At 53.8% G+C, this 12487-nt stretch overlaps 1 protein-coding gene across 2 annotated transcripts in view; it reads right to left on the bottom strand.

Annotated features, from left to right (window-relative positions):
- The window catches only part of LOC111151049 (SRY-box 13), a 43921-nt gene extending 40574 nt beyond the window's left edge, over window positions 1-3347 (bottom strand). For both annotated transcript variants that reach the window (XM_022508775.1, XM_022508776.1), the window contains exon 1: window positions 3293-3347. The gene's annotated coding sequence lies outside the window, so the exon portion shown is untranslated. The remainder of the gene's footprint in view (window positions 1-3292) is intronic.
- Window positions 3348-12487: the final 9140 nt, after the last annotated feature.

The following is a 12487-nucleotide window of genomic DNA, read 5'->3' as shown; positions in this document are numbered from 1 at the left end:
CCCCGGGTCACCAGGCTCAGCAGCCCCCCCCTGCCCTCCGATTTCCTCCAGCCACACTGCTGTTACCAAACCCCGATCTGGCCTCAGGGATTTTTCATTCCCTCCACCTGGAATCCTTTCTTCCAGGCTTTGTGCAGCGGGCTCCTTCTCCTAGTCCAGGCCTCCACTGGCCTCCCGTCTCCGACCACCTCTGCCTGCCTCCACGCCCCTACCCTGTGTCACAGCACCATGCTGTATTTCTTTTTCTTTTTTTTTTTTTTTTTAAAGATTTTATTCACTTATTCGACAGAGAGAGATCACAAGCAGACAAAGAGGCAGGCGGAGAGGGAGAGAGGGAAGCAGGCTCCCTGCCGAGCAAAGAGCCCGATGCGGGACTCGATCCCAGGACCCCGAGATCATGACCCGAGCCGAAGGCAGTGGCCTAACCCGCTGAGCCACCCAGGCACCCACCATGCTGTATTTCTGCCGCATGACACAGGGTCTGATGTTGTCTGGGTTACTTATTTCAAGTTATTTATTGCACTAGAAAGAAGGCTCCCTGAGGGCGGGCATGCTACCTGTCTTGTTCGCCCCTAAAATCATGCTGCCTAGCACGGAGCCTGGCACATAATAAACGTGCCAACACATTTCCGTGAAAGACATGAATGGGGGAGTGTGTGTCTGTGATGCTGGTTCTCATCACTGAAAACAGCCCAGCAGCAGGAACTCCAAGCACCAAGTACCAATCTCCTGGCCGCCCTCCCCAGTGCCCAGGGTGGGGGCCAGAGAATCAGAGAAAGGAAAGAGCTCATCCCTTACCGCTGCATTTGCCGAGTCTGGAAACACAGAAGGAGCTTGTGACAAACCCGATTTCCTAGAAAATGCTCGAACTGCAAGTGGGAAGGTGAAGGTGAAACTTCGCTTCCTGCCTCCCCAGGCGGCCTGGATCTTCCAGGTTCCCAAGTGAGCGCCAGCAGCAGGTGACATGAATGGCACCAAGGGAGCAAAGCTCCCTTAAGGAACTGCCTCAGCCTGTCCCACCTGATGCCCCCTCCCCCACCTACCCCTTCCCCAAGAGGCCCCAGACACCTGGGCTCCTCTCTCCAGAAATTCACCCAGCCCCAGAGACACAAATGCGCATCCAATCCTGAGCCAGCAGCCCCAGCCAGGACACTCCCGGGAAACACTCCTGGAGACGCTTCCTTCCTGGGGCCTGATTTCCACTGAGAGAAGACTGCAGGTGGGCCAAGACTGATTTTTAAGAATGAGGGAAAGGAGGGAGTAAAGTGCCTTTCACAAAAACTGTGAAATAATGGGGGGGGGGTGGCAGTGATGAAAAATTTCCCAAGATGGAACTACCCAAGGAGCAGGGAGATCTGTGGAGCCAAAATCAGGAAAGGGTGGGAAGAAGTGTGAGGTTTCTACCTTGCCAGAAGTGGACAATTGTTACAACTGATTAAAGGAGGACACTCCCGAAGTGCCCTTCTGGTCAGTTAATAATGGCAATAACAGCGAACATTTCTCCAGCACTTACTATGTGCCAGGCACAGTTCTATGAGCAAACTGAGACACGGAGCAGTAAGGCCGAATTGCTAAGATCATGTCGCCAGTGGCAGGATCTAGGATCTACCTTCGGAGCCCTGGCTCTTAACCACAAAGCGTTCTGTGGCTTTCAGTAGCCCCAGGGCGGGGGAGAGGGAGGGATCCCAAACCATTTCCCCTTAATTGATCATTCGATGTCAGTTTCAAGGATGTGCGCACAATTCTGCCAGTTCTGCATACGGGAAAATCTGGAAGAGTTAACGTGCTCGCCCGAGCTGACGCTGCCCGCGGGAGGGGAATCAGAACCAAAATGTGCGGAACCTCAGCTTGTGAAGCACCACTTCCTAAGGGAGCTCGGTGTACACCCGGATCTCGAAACTCCGCCCAAAGCAGCAGCATCTCCTCTGGCTTTGACCAGACCCCTGCTCCAGAGCCAGCGCCAAGGCGCCCTGCCCGGAAATTCCCACAGAGTCACAGCGAACTTCCCAGGAAAACTCCTCGGCTTCCTCCTAGCCCCAGTCACGGAGGCAGCTGCCAAGAGCGCCGCTGGAGTCCTTGCAGCTGCCGTCGGCCCTCCAGGGCGGGAGCTGCCGCTCGTGCGCTCGGGGTCCTCCCGGAAAGGTCCAGGGCTGAAGTTCAAAATTCACTTCCCGCCCAGGCCCGGCTCGCTGCCCCGCCCGGGACTCTCCCGCAGCCCCCACGCTCTCGCCCTCCCCAACCCCAGATAAGTTATGGAGCCCCTGCCGCCTGGAAGGCCAGCCGGGCAGCCGGGAAAATCCCGTGGGCGATCCCTGCGCGTCTGGGGACTCGCAGCAGCCGAAGCGCGAGCGCGCGTGCACACACACACACACACGTGTGTGCGCGCGCGCGTGTGCGTGTCACAGCAGCCGGCGCGCACACGTGTGTACATGTACGTGTGTGTGTGTGTGTGTGTGTGTCTGTTTACGTACAGAACGCGCGGGGGGGGAAAACAATGGCGAGCCGCTGGGAACTGAGCGACCGGCCCCCCCCCCCCCTCCCCGCCTCCCTCCCCCCAGGCAAGATTTGCTTTGCAGCGAAACCGGGATGCAGAGATTCACCTCCGACTGCAAAGGCGGGAGGTGGGGGGTGGTAAGGAGGAGGATAGGGTGGGAGGTGGGAGGGGGTGAAACAGGAGCGGCCGGAGCAGAAAACAAACAGGATGCAGCGCCCGGCGGGTCCGCTGGGGTGCGAACCTGGCAGGGTGGAAAGGACTGCGTGGCCGGCCTCCGGCACCGCACCAGCCCGGGATGGGGGGGGTCCATCTGCGTCTGGGCGCCGGCACCCGAGCCCCACGCGGGACGTGCACGGGTTGCCCCAGCTTCCCGTTGGGAAATCCTAGAACTGGGCGCCTAGATAGACTGATGAGAAAGCCCTCGTACCCCCAGCCCGCCGGCGAGGGCGAGGGGTGGAGGGGGGTGCGAGCACCCCAAGGCCGGCTAGCGTGGTGCGCACACAGACACACACATTCCCCCCCCACCCCACCCCACGGCCTTACCCGGCTGCCACCCCTCTGCACAAGGACCCAGATCGGCCCGCGAGGAGCCGCCACTGGCCGGCGTCGTCGGCGGGGGGGTGGGGAGGGGGGGCAGGTGGGGGGTCCGTTCCTTCTCAAAAAACTTTGCAAAGGACGAAAACTCGCAGAGATGAGAGCCGGTGTGTGCCCAGAAACACCGGGGCGCGAGTGTCAAACTTCGCAGGGCTGGGGAGAGGGGCGCAGAGGCGTGCTGCGGGAGGCGAGGGGAGCACTTACTACTCAGCCAGGCGCTGGGCTCGGGGCTCCGCGCTCCTGCTCCGGCTCCTCCTCCGAACGGGTCCTCGCGGCTGGCAGCCCGGGCTTCCCGCTCACATGCCCCGGCGGCGAAGCGGCTGACCGGCGCGCAGGGCTGGGGCGGCTGGGTTGGGAGTAGGCACGCCCCCCACCGTGGGCCGGGGAGTCGCTCGGGACTCGTGGCCACCCTGGGTCCGCGCCCCACCGCCGGCCGCAGTCCCGGGCGTAGAGCTCGGTTCCGGCCGGGCGGCGCCCTCCGCCGAGCCAGGCCGCACTCTGCACTCTGCCCTCTGCCCCCTGCTTGCGGCCGTCTCCCTGCCTTCCGCGGTCCTGCTCCCTGACTCGCCCGGACGCGGCGCCGGCCCGCCCGCCCGGCTCTCCGGCTCTCCCGCTCAGCGCCTCGGCTCGGTCCCGAGCCAGGGCCTCGGCGGCCGGCCGCTGCACCCCGGGCTCAGACCTGGGCTCGCCGCTCCTGGGCCGGGGCTCCAGGACCCGCCACTTGCACAGTTCAGTTCGAGCCGGGACCGGGAGCAGGGCGCTCGCAGCTCGCTGCTGCGAGGCGACTCCACAGCCTCAGAGGAGAAAGAGGGAGGGAGACAGAGAGAGGGCAGGGGGAGGAGGAAGGAGGAAGGGTGGGGAGATGGAGAAGGAGGGAGGGACAGAGAGTTCCCTCCTCCTCCCTGCAGCCAGGTCCATCCCGGCATCCACAGCTGGAAACCTCGGTTGGGAATGGGAAGGGGAGAGCGGCGGGGGGCGGGTGAGAAAAGAAGAAAGAGGCGGATTCTGTCCACTCCCACCGCCCAGGTATGAGGGTCGCTGCCAAGAATCTCCGCTCCTTGGAGCAAGACCCAAGAAGTTGTCCGTCCAGCTCCCGGCCTCCTAACCCTCCAGACAGGCAGGACTGAGGGTTTCCGACCCTATGCAGAACCTCATCCTACCTGAAGCTAGACCGCTTCCTAGTGCCTCACACCACTCTCTGGTGTTTGTTGTTTCCCTGAGCCTGTTCTAGATGAGGGGGTGGGTTCCTTTAATTCGGGGCGTTCCTTAAAGGTAATGGAGGGCACTCTGGTGTGAGGACAGGGATCAGAGTCTTCTGGGGGCGGGGGGGGGGGGGGTTATCTGAACTGGGTCTCAGGAAGTAGAGCTGTGAAAGGAGGGGCAGTGGTGAAGCTGATCCTCTCAGCCCGTGATGGTCAGCTGGGCTTCTAGGACCTTCTGGGGGCTTTGGATTTCATCATTCCCCGTGGCCTTCCTTACCCAACTCCTTTTATTCATATTTTAGTTCTCAGCCCAGATATCAATTCTTCCAGAAGTATGTCTTGACAGCCCAATCTGGGTTAGGTGCCCCATCTACTGGGGCGGGCTCCAGAAGCCCTCCCCCACCCGGGGTAAACACCCCTCCCTCCCTCGCCCCCCACCCCCACTGGAATGCAAGCTCCCCCAGAGCAGGGATGTCTCCTGGATCACTGTTACAGAGAGCAGGCCCTTGACAAACATTTGTGGATCTGTGGGTTGATTGAAGGGAATAGGGAGTCCCTGAGGGATTCTAAGGAGGGCCTCTGATGCGGTCAGTCTAGCTGGAGGCAGGGAGGCCCGTGACCAGACAGTGACAGTCACCAGCGTAAAAATGACACAGGCCTAGGATAGGGAAGATGGGAAGAAGGAAGCAGGGGGATGGAGGTGGGACAAGTCTGTATCAGCTCTCCAGCGAATGGCTTCTGGATGACTGAATGAAGCCATTTCAGAAATCATGGAAGAGTTACCCAAGTGCCACCAAGCCTTTCCCCGTCCTGGCCAGCATGCCTGTGTTTTCCATATAGCTGATTATTTTTCTCTGGCCCCTGATCAGCTTCAATGCCACCGTCTTTATGGGTCCCTCCCCGTCACTGTCTTCAGCCACAGCAGAGTGAAACAGGAAGAACAGAGAGATGGGACACAGGCTCTCCTCTTTCCAACAGTCCCCATCCACTGTATCGCACTCACTAGAGACCACCCTTCCCAGTCACTGCCACTACGTTGAAATATTTTTTTGTTCTGTTTTTGTTTTTAGTAATCTCTACACCCAAGGTGGGACTCCAAATCATAACCCCCAGATCAAGACTCTATGCTCTTCTGGGCCAGCCAGGTGACCCTGAAAAATGTTTAAGTATCTGCTTACTATGTCTTACACACAGTAAGACAATATACATATATGATTCTGTTTTCAAATACAATATCCATTTGTACCTTATCCCAGTTCTGTGAGGCTGGTACCATCATCTCCATTTTAGGGGTAAGGAGAATGAAGCTCAAGGTCATGGCCAGTAAGTGACGGGAGGAAGTTGTTTGACTGAAGATTCTAGGTCTTTCTATACTACCACACCGTTTCCTGGGAACACCCATCAAAATGACACCATTTAACCTAGTGGACTACTCCTTCCTCGAAATGTTCACTTCATGACTCCACACCCCCGAGTTTCTTCTGACCTCACTGGTTGTCCTTTCTCAGCCTCCCTTATTTATAGTCCTTCCTCCACTTGTCTCCAGGTGGCTGTTTCCCATGGGAAACCCTCTGTACCCCATTTTCCTCTCTCCCTTCTCGCCATACATGAAATGTTATGTTAACAAAGCTTTATTTGTTTTTTTTTTAAAGATTTTATTTATTTATTTGAGAGAAAGAGAGAGAACGAGCTGTGGGGAGGACAGAGGGGGAGAGAGAGAGAGAGAGAAGTAGACTCCCTGCTGAGCGGAGACCTGATGGGTGGCTCAGTCCCAGGACCCAGAGATCATGATCGGAGCCGAAGACAGATGCTTAACTGACTAAGCACCCAGGCACCCCTGTTTCCATAGCTTTAAATACCAATTATTGGGGTGCATGGGTGGCACAGTAAATCATCCAACTCTTGATTTTGGCCATCAAGTCATGATCTCAGGGTCGTGAGATCGAGCCCTGCATCAGGCTCTGTGGGAAGCCTGCTTAAGACTCTCTCTCCTTTTGCCCCTCCCAGCCCATCTCTCTCAAATAAATAAATAAACCAATATGTGCTGATGATTCTCCCAACTTCTTCTGTAACCCTCCAGGACTGCTTAGTGCACTTCAGACTCATGTATCCAACCACACATTTGACATTTCTACCCGAGGATCTCACATGTTCCAAGATGGAACTTTAACCACCAGCCCCAAGCCTGTGTACACCCTGTACTGTCTTTCCCGTCTCAGAAAACGGTACCACCGGGAGGTTCGAGCCAAAGACCTTAGGAGTCGTCCTCAATTCTTCCTTTCCATAGACCCAAATTAATGAGTGCTGTTGGTCTTTGTCCACAAATGTGTCCCCTCTCCTCCTCTTCTCTGTCCTCACCGTCCCCACGCTGGCCCGGGTCACTATCTGTCAGCTAGACCACGACAGCCTCAGTGCTTCTGAGAACCAAGATCACCCACAGTCCCATCATTTCACTAAGACTACTTACATCACCATGACTTTAAGATTTGTTCCAGAAATTTCTTGCCCAGGAAGGTAAGCCCATAAACTAGTAAATAATTTCATTATTTGTTCCAGGAACTTCCTGAAAATCAATTTATCTGAACAATAGACGGCTCGAATGGCCCCCTTCTGGGGACAATAGTTTGCGTAACCTCGCAAACCACTAGCTTATCAAACAATTGTTTATTTTTCAAGATCCTCCCCTCGTTGTAGCCTCCAGTCCAGAACTGTTATCTTACAAACTGCCCAATCCCAATCGGATCTCCATCTTGAAAGACCTGCCTCTAACCAGACTTCAAGCCCTATAAATATCTCTGTACCTGAAAGCACTTCCGCAAAGCCCGTTCTTCCCAGAGCAGGCTCCCTTTCGTCCTCTGGTCTGGATGTAGATGTTCCTTTCTTTACCTTCCCTTCCCCAACTCCCCTACCCCACCCCCGAGACCACCCTCCACACCTTATCCTCCTGCTTCACAGCACTCAACGGCGATTCGTACTTACTCTATCTGTTTTCTTGTTTTTGTTTTTTGGGGTTTTTTTCCCTGTTTTCCCTTTAGACTGTAGACTCCGTGAGGAGACAACCTTGTCTGTTGTATTTTCCACTTAATTTCCAGAGCCCCTTGCAGATGCTCAAAAAATATTTGCTGAAGGAATGACTTTGGCCCCAATGAGGTGGCCTCCAGGGCACTTCACGTGGCTGCCCGTTTCTGGTGAACCATGAACCAGTTCATGGTTCTGAGACCCCTGTGGGGGCTGCGGTGCCCGGGGGAGCTGGGGTTCCCTGCTCTCCCTTCAACCTTCAAGGCTAGAGACAAAGGGGCAAGTGGGAGAAGTAGTAAAAGGATTCAGTTCACAGATTGGTATGAATCACTTTCTTCAGTGTTACAGGAACAGGTGAGAGGGAGAAAGTTCCAGAAAGTGAACGTCCAGAAAGTCAACCTCCAGAAGCTGGGAGGAGGAAAGAGCAGTGAAATCCCTGTCCTGCTTTGCCTCAGGTCTTTCCTGCCTTTCCCTAGGCCTCAGGACCCAGCGAAGGGCCATTTTCTCTCTGAAGCTTAGAGGAGCTGCTTGCTGTTTGGATCAGGTCAGGGTAGGCCCAGCCTAGTGGAGTTTGCCTGGGTACCAACTCTTCATCCTGCTGACTGAGGACGTGCTTTTCTGGATACCTACCACCGGACTTGCCAGGCAGGAGAGCTGAGCTCAGATGGTCACACCGTCGACCACAGGAGCCCCCTTCCAGAGTCAGGCTCTCCCTTCAGACTGAGCTTGATGGGCCTCTCCTCAGTTCTACTTGAGTTTCTCCTGAGAATCCCACTTGGGTGTGGAAGCGAATCAAGAAGATAACATGTTGATTCACAGAATGTTTCATTGGCCTATCAGAATCTGAAAGTATAAGATCTGGTAAGCCATCAGCCTTCCAGAACCGTCTCCTCCATCTCCTCTCTCTGTGCACAGACAGGAGAGGTATCTTACCCATAGCTGACTCTTAACACACATGCCCTCTTTCAGTCTATCAGTAGTTCTGTGAAGAAGGGAACGGTTCCATTTCACAGAGGAGGGAAATCACACTCCAAGATAGGAACAAAATTTCCAAGACTGCGTGGTGAAGGGGGAAGGGCTGACGTCTGAACCCAGGTTTCCTGGCCCTCAAATCCATGGTTTTTCTGCTGCAGCACCCTGTGTTGCCCCATATGGGGTTTTATGCTCCTTAGAGTCAAAACCACCTAAAGTAGCACCGGCTATTATTCAACAGCCCAGATGCTAGCCTAGGCCCCAGAACTAGAAGCAGCTCAGGGCACCTGGGTGGCTTAGTCGGTTGGGTGTCTGCCTCTTGATCTCAGCTTGGGTCTTGATCTCAGGGTCGTGAGTTCAAACCCCACCTTGAGCTCCATGTGGGACGCGGAAACTACTTTAAAAAAATAAATAAATAGAAAGGAAGAAACAGCTCTCTGCTTCTAATGTGACAGTTAGCCACCTGTCCTCCAGCTGAGGACAGTCTCCCAAGGACAGACGGACGACTCGACCCATCCCCCCATGCCCAACACACTTGCATGCACACATACCGGGACCTCAATGAGGGCCTGTGCTCCCCTAATGCCGTGACATGAGTCCTTTCTAGACACACACACACACACACACACACCCTTCCAAAACTTCACCCCGTTGTTCTTCCCATGTCTAGCTACCATGGGGAACTTAGCTTGGGGAAGAGGGCAGGAGTATCAGGTATCACCTCCAGACCTAGCAAACTTCTCTCCCCACAAATTTACCTATTTGTAGTCCTAAACCCTGGGGGCAAAAATTAGGCCTCAGGTTTTACTGATCAGTTTGGAATGGGTGCAAAGTCAGGGTTCCCTCCCTCTGAGGGCGCCCACACACAGTATGGCCCTGCGCAATGGGTGTTTTCTTCTCTCTTCCTTTCTCCTCTCCTGGTCCTTCCCACCGAGGGGGACCTAGGGCCCCACCTGAACTGGCAGCTGATGGAGGGAGGGAGGGAAGGAAAGAAGGTCAGAGGGTTGTTCCCTTCCCAGCAGCCCCAAGAACTTGGGAAATCCTGAGGTGGCCTCCTCCTGCCCCCCACCCCCCACCACCTGGTTTATAGTGCCCCGCCCCCACCACCTAACTTTTTTTAACCCTCTTTCCTGTCTTGAGGAGACCTAGATCCTCATCCTGGGAGGGACTGGTGACAATTAACAAAGGCACCATGGAGTAAAGACAATTAACAATCCAGAAAAGAGGGGAAAGAGAGGCTTTGTTCTGGTCTCCATGGCAACGGTGGGGGGGGAGGAAGGAGGAGGAGGAGGAGGAGAGGCCATCCAGGGAGGCTGATACTTTCACTTTCCTTTCATCCCTCCCCTGTCCCGCCCCCTTGGGTTTCTGCCAGGGAGACAGGGGATCTTGGAGAACACAGGACTGGGACAGGCCCAGTCTGCAGGACTGGGATTCGAGGTGGGTGACGGTGACTGTGAGGTTCACACCCTAGCTCAGAACTCACTGGGGAATTAAGGCTCGACAGAGCGCCTCGGGCTTGATGCAAAAGCATCCTCCCCTTCCTTCTTCTTTTCTGAGGGCCTTATCTTGTGCCAAGAACTGTACACAAGCCTCTACTCTGGCTGGCTTGTGGTCAAAAGGAGCTTGAGAGGCTGATGCTTTCTTCCTGGTCAGAGTCAGGGGGTGGACTGGCCCCCTGCGGCCTGCAGGACCCACTGCAAAGTGGTACAGCACCCTCGGCGCAAAGTTAGTAGGAATTCAAGATGGTGGCGGCAGAGCATGACATCAAGGGCAGGGTCCTTCTGAGCAGGGCGCCCTATGCCAGCTGTGCACGTTGAAAGCCTGGGATGCCAGCCGGGACAGAGGGCAGCTTGGGGCCTGGGCTCTGTCTGCCTGCTCTGTGCGCACGTGTGTGTGTGTGTGTGTGTGTGTGTGTGTGTCGCGCACAAGAGGGGGAGAGAGAGAACACTTCTGGGCAAATCTTTCCTGCCTGGATTTCTGTTTCCTCAGCTGTTAACGAGGACGTTGAACTGGTGGTCTTTGGTTTCCCTCTCCTATGGATCTGCATTTCCTCTTCTCCAGGACGAGAGGAGGATTTTCCAGGCTTCTCTCTACTGCACACAGTTCTGAACTCCACCACGAGGAGCAGCGGAGAAACCAAATGTGGAGAACTCATTCCCAAGTGTTCTGGTCCAGCTCTCCCAGGCTTCCCTGTTTGGAAAAGGCAGAAGACAATGAAATACAGACTCTAAACCCTGCTAGAGACCGTGCTGTCGGTTGCAGGGGAACTGGAAGGAACCTGCCATCTCGCAAGTGCTTCCAGCCAGAGCAGAAGTTTCTTGGCATGAGAGGCCTGGAGCCTCAGACTCGCCTTCCAGAGGGGCCTCCACATTAGCCGTAGGAGACTGTCTGTCAGGACACGTCTTGCTCTCAGCGACCCTAACATCGTGAGAGAGTATGGGTTAGGGACTCCAAAACCTTATATTTCTAGGACTCAGCCTTATTGTGCTGTGGGTCCAAGGGAAATGAAGAATATTAATCAGAAACAAAAATCAAAGACAAAAAAAAATCAGTTCTGTCAGAGGCCCTAAACCAGACAAGAGGTCAAAAGGTCAAGGGTCAAAGGGTATAAAGAAACTACATCTGCTCTCTGCCTTCATCTCTCTGCCGGGAGGGTATCTTGCCAGGGAGTCCTTGCAGGGATGCTATTATAGGCCAAACTGTGTCTTCAAATTCATATGTTCTAACCCCCAGTGCGTCACAAGGTGACTGTACTTGGAGACAGGGTCTTTAAGAGGTCATCTTGTTAAAAGGAAGTCATTAGGGTGGGCCAAAATCCAACATGACTGGCATCCTTATAAGAAAAAGAAAATCTGAGGGGCGCCTGGGTGGCTCAGTGGGTTAAGCCTCTGCCTTCGGCTCAGGTCATGATCTTGGGATAGAGCCCCGCATCGGGCTCTCTGCTCAACGGGGAGCCTGCTTCTCCCACTCTCTCTCTGCCTGCCTCTCTGCCTACTTGTGATCTCTCTCTCTGTCAAATAAATAAATAAAATCTTAAAAAAAAAAAAAAGAAAAAGAAAATCTGATACAGACACAGAGGGGAAAGACAGAGCGAAGACACACGGGGAGAGAAGATGGCTGTCGCAAGCCAAGGGGAGAGAGAGGCCTGGGGCCGATCCTTCCCTCAGAGCCCTCGGAAGAAGCCTCCCTTCATGGACTTCTAGCCTTCAGACCCGCGAGAAGCTACGGTTCTGCTATCTAAGCCCCCCATCCATGGTGCTTTTTAAGGGCAGCTCTAGCAAATGGAATAGGGATGCTTAGAGGTTGGGAGATCTGTCCAAGCTTGGGGCTGCCCAGACGCCGAGAATTGTCTAGCACTGCTGTATTATTTTAATTTGAAACAAAATTGATCTCTTACTCTCTTCCCCCATAGCTTAGTCTTTTAAATTTTTTATTTCTTCTGGTATTTGTTTAACACATTTTATTGTTTTAATCCCTTTAGTCTTTTATTTTTCTGGTTTTAATGATTTTACTTATCTCTGTCATTTTTAATCTCTGTTTCGTCTTTGTTCTAGCTATTTCATACTACTTGCTTTTATCTCATCTTATCTTCTCGATTTATTGTTATTGTATTATCTTTTTATTCTCCATCTTTTATTTCTAACCTTTGCCTTATCCTTTCTTTGTTCTAGCTTTTCATTTCTTTTTAGTTTATTTGGTTTATTTTTAGTTCATATTATCACTTTGCCCACTGCCTTCTTTTTTTTTTTTTTTTACTGTTTTTACCATCTTTTTATTTCTTCTTAGTTTACTTTATCTCTTTATTGACTGGTGTATTATCTTCCATATTTTACTGTTTTCAATTCTCTCCGCTTATTAAATGCGGGGGCTGGAAACACAGCCCTCAGGGGAGAGCTGCCAGGCTAACCCAGGCCCCAAGCTGAGGAGGCTGGATGTTCTGCCACAGGAAGCGGGTCCACTCAACAGCCCCCAGCAAGTGCCCCCCTTTGCTTCAAACTGGGCCCCCCCATCTGTAAGAATTAATCTGTGTAAGAGAGGAGAACTTGGGATAAAATTCTCTCAGGAAGATACCCGATTTGCCTACAGTAATAACACACGAGAGCTGCGGAGGAGCCCAGCTTTCTCATACCACATGCCATCCAACTGCTCTCGGAGCACGACATCATCTCAAGTTCACCATCAGCAGACATCGGACCAAGGGTATAAG

This window comes from Enhydra lutris, unplaced genomic scaffold, assembly GCF_002288905.1.
Source record: "Enhydra lutris kenyoni isolate GAN:26980312 unplaced genomic scaffold, ASM228890v2 scaffoldscaffold25, whole genome shotgun sequence".
Taxonomy (NCBI): Eukaryota; Metazoa; Chordata; class Mammalia; order Carnivora; family Mustelidae; genus Enhydra; species Enhydra lutris.
This window is presented reverse-complemented; position numbering and strand designations above follow the sequence as displayed.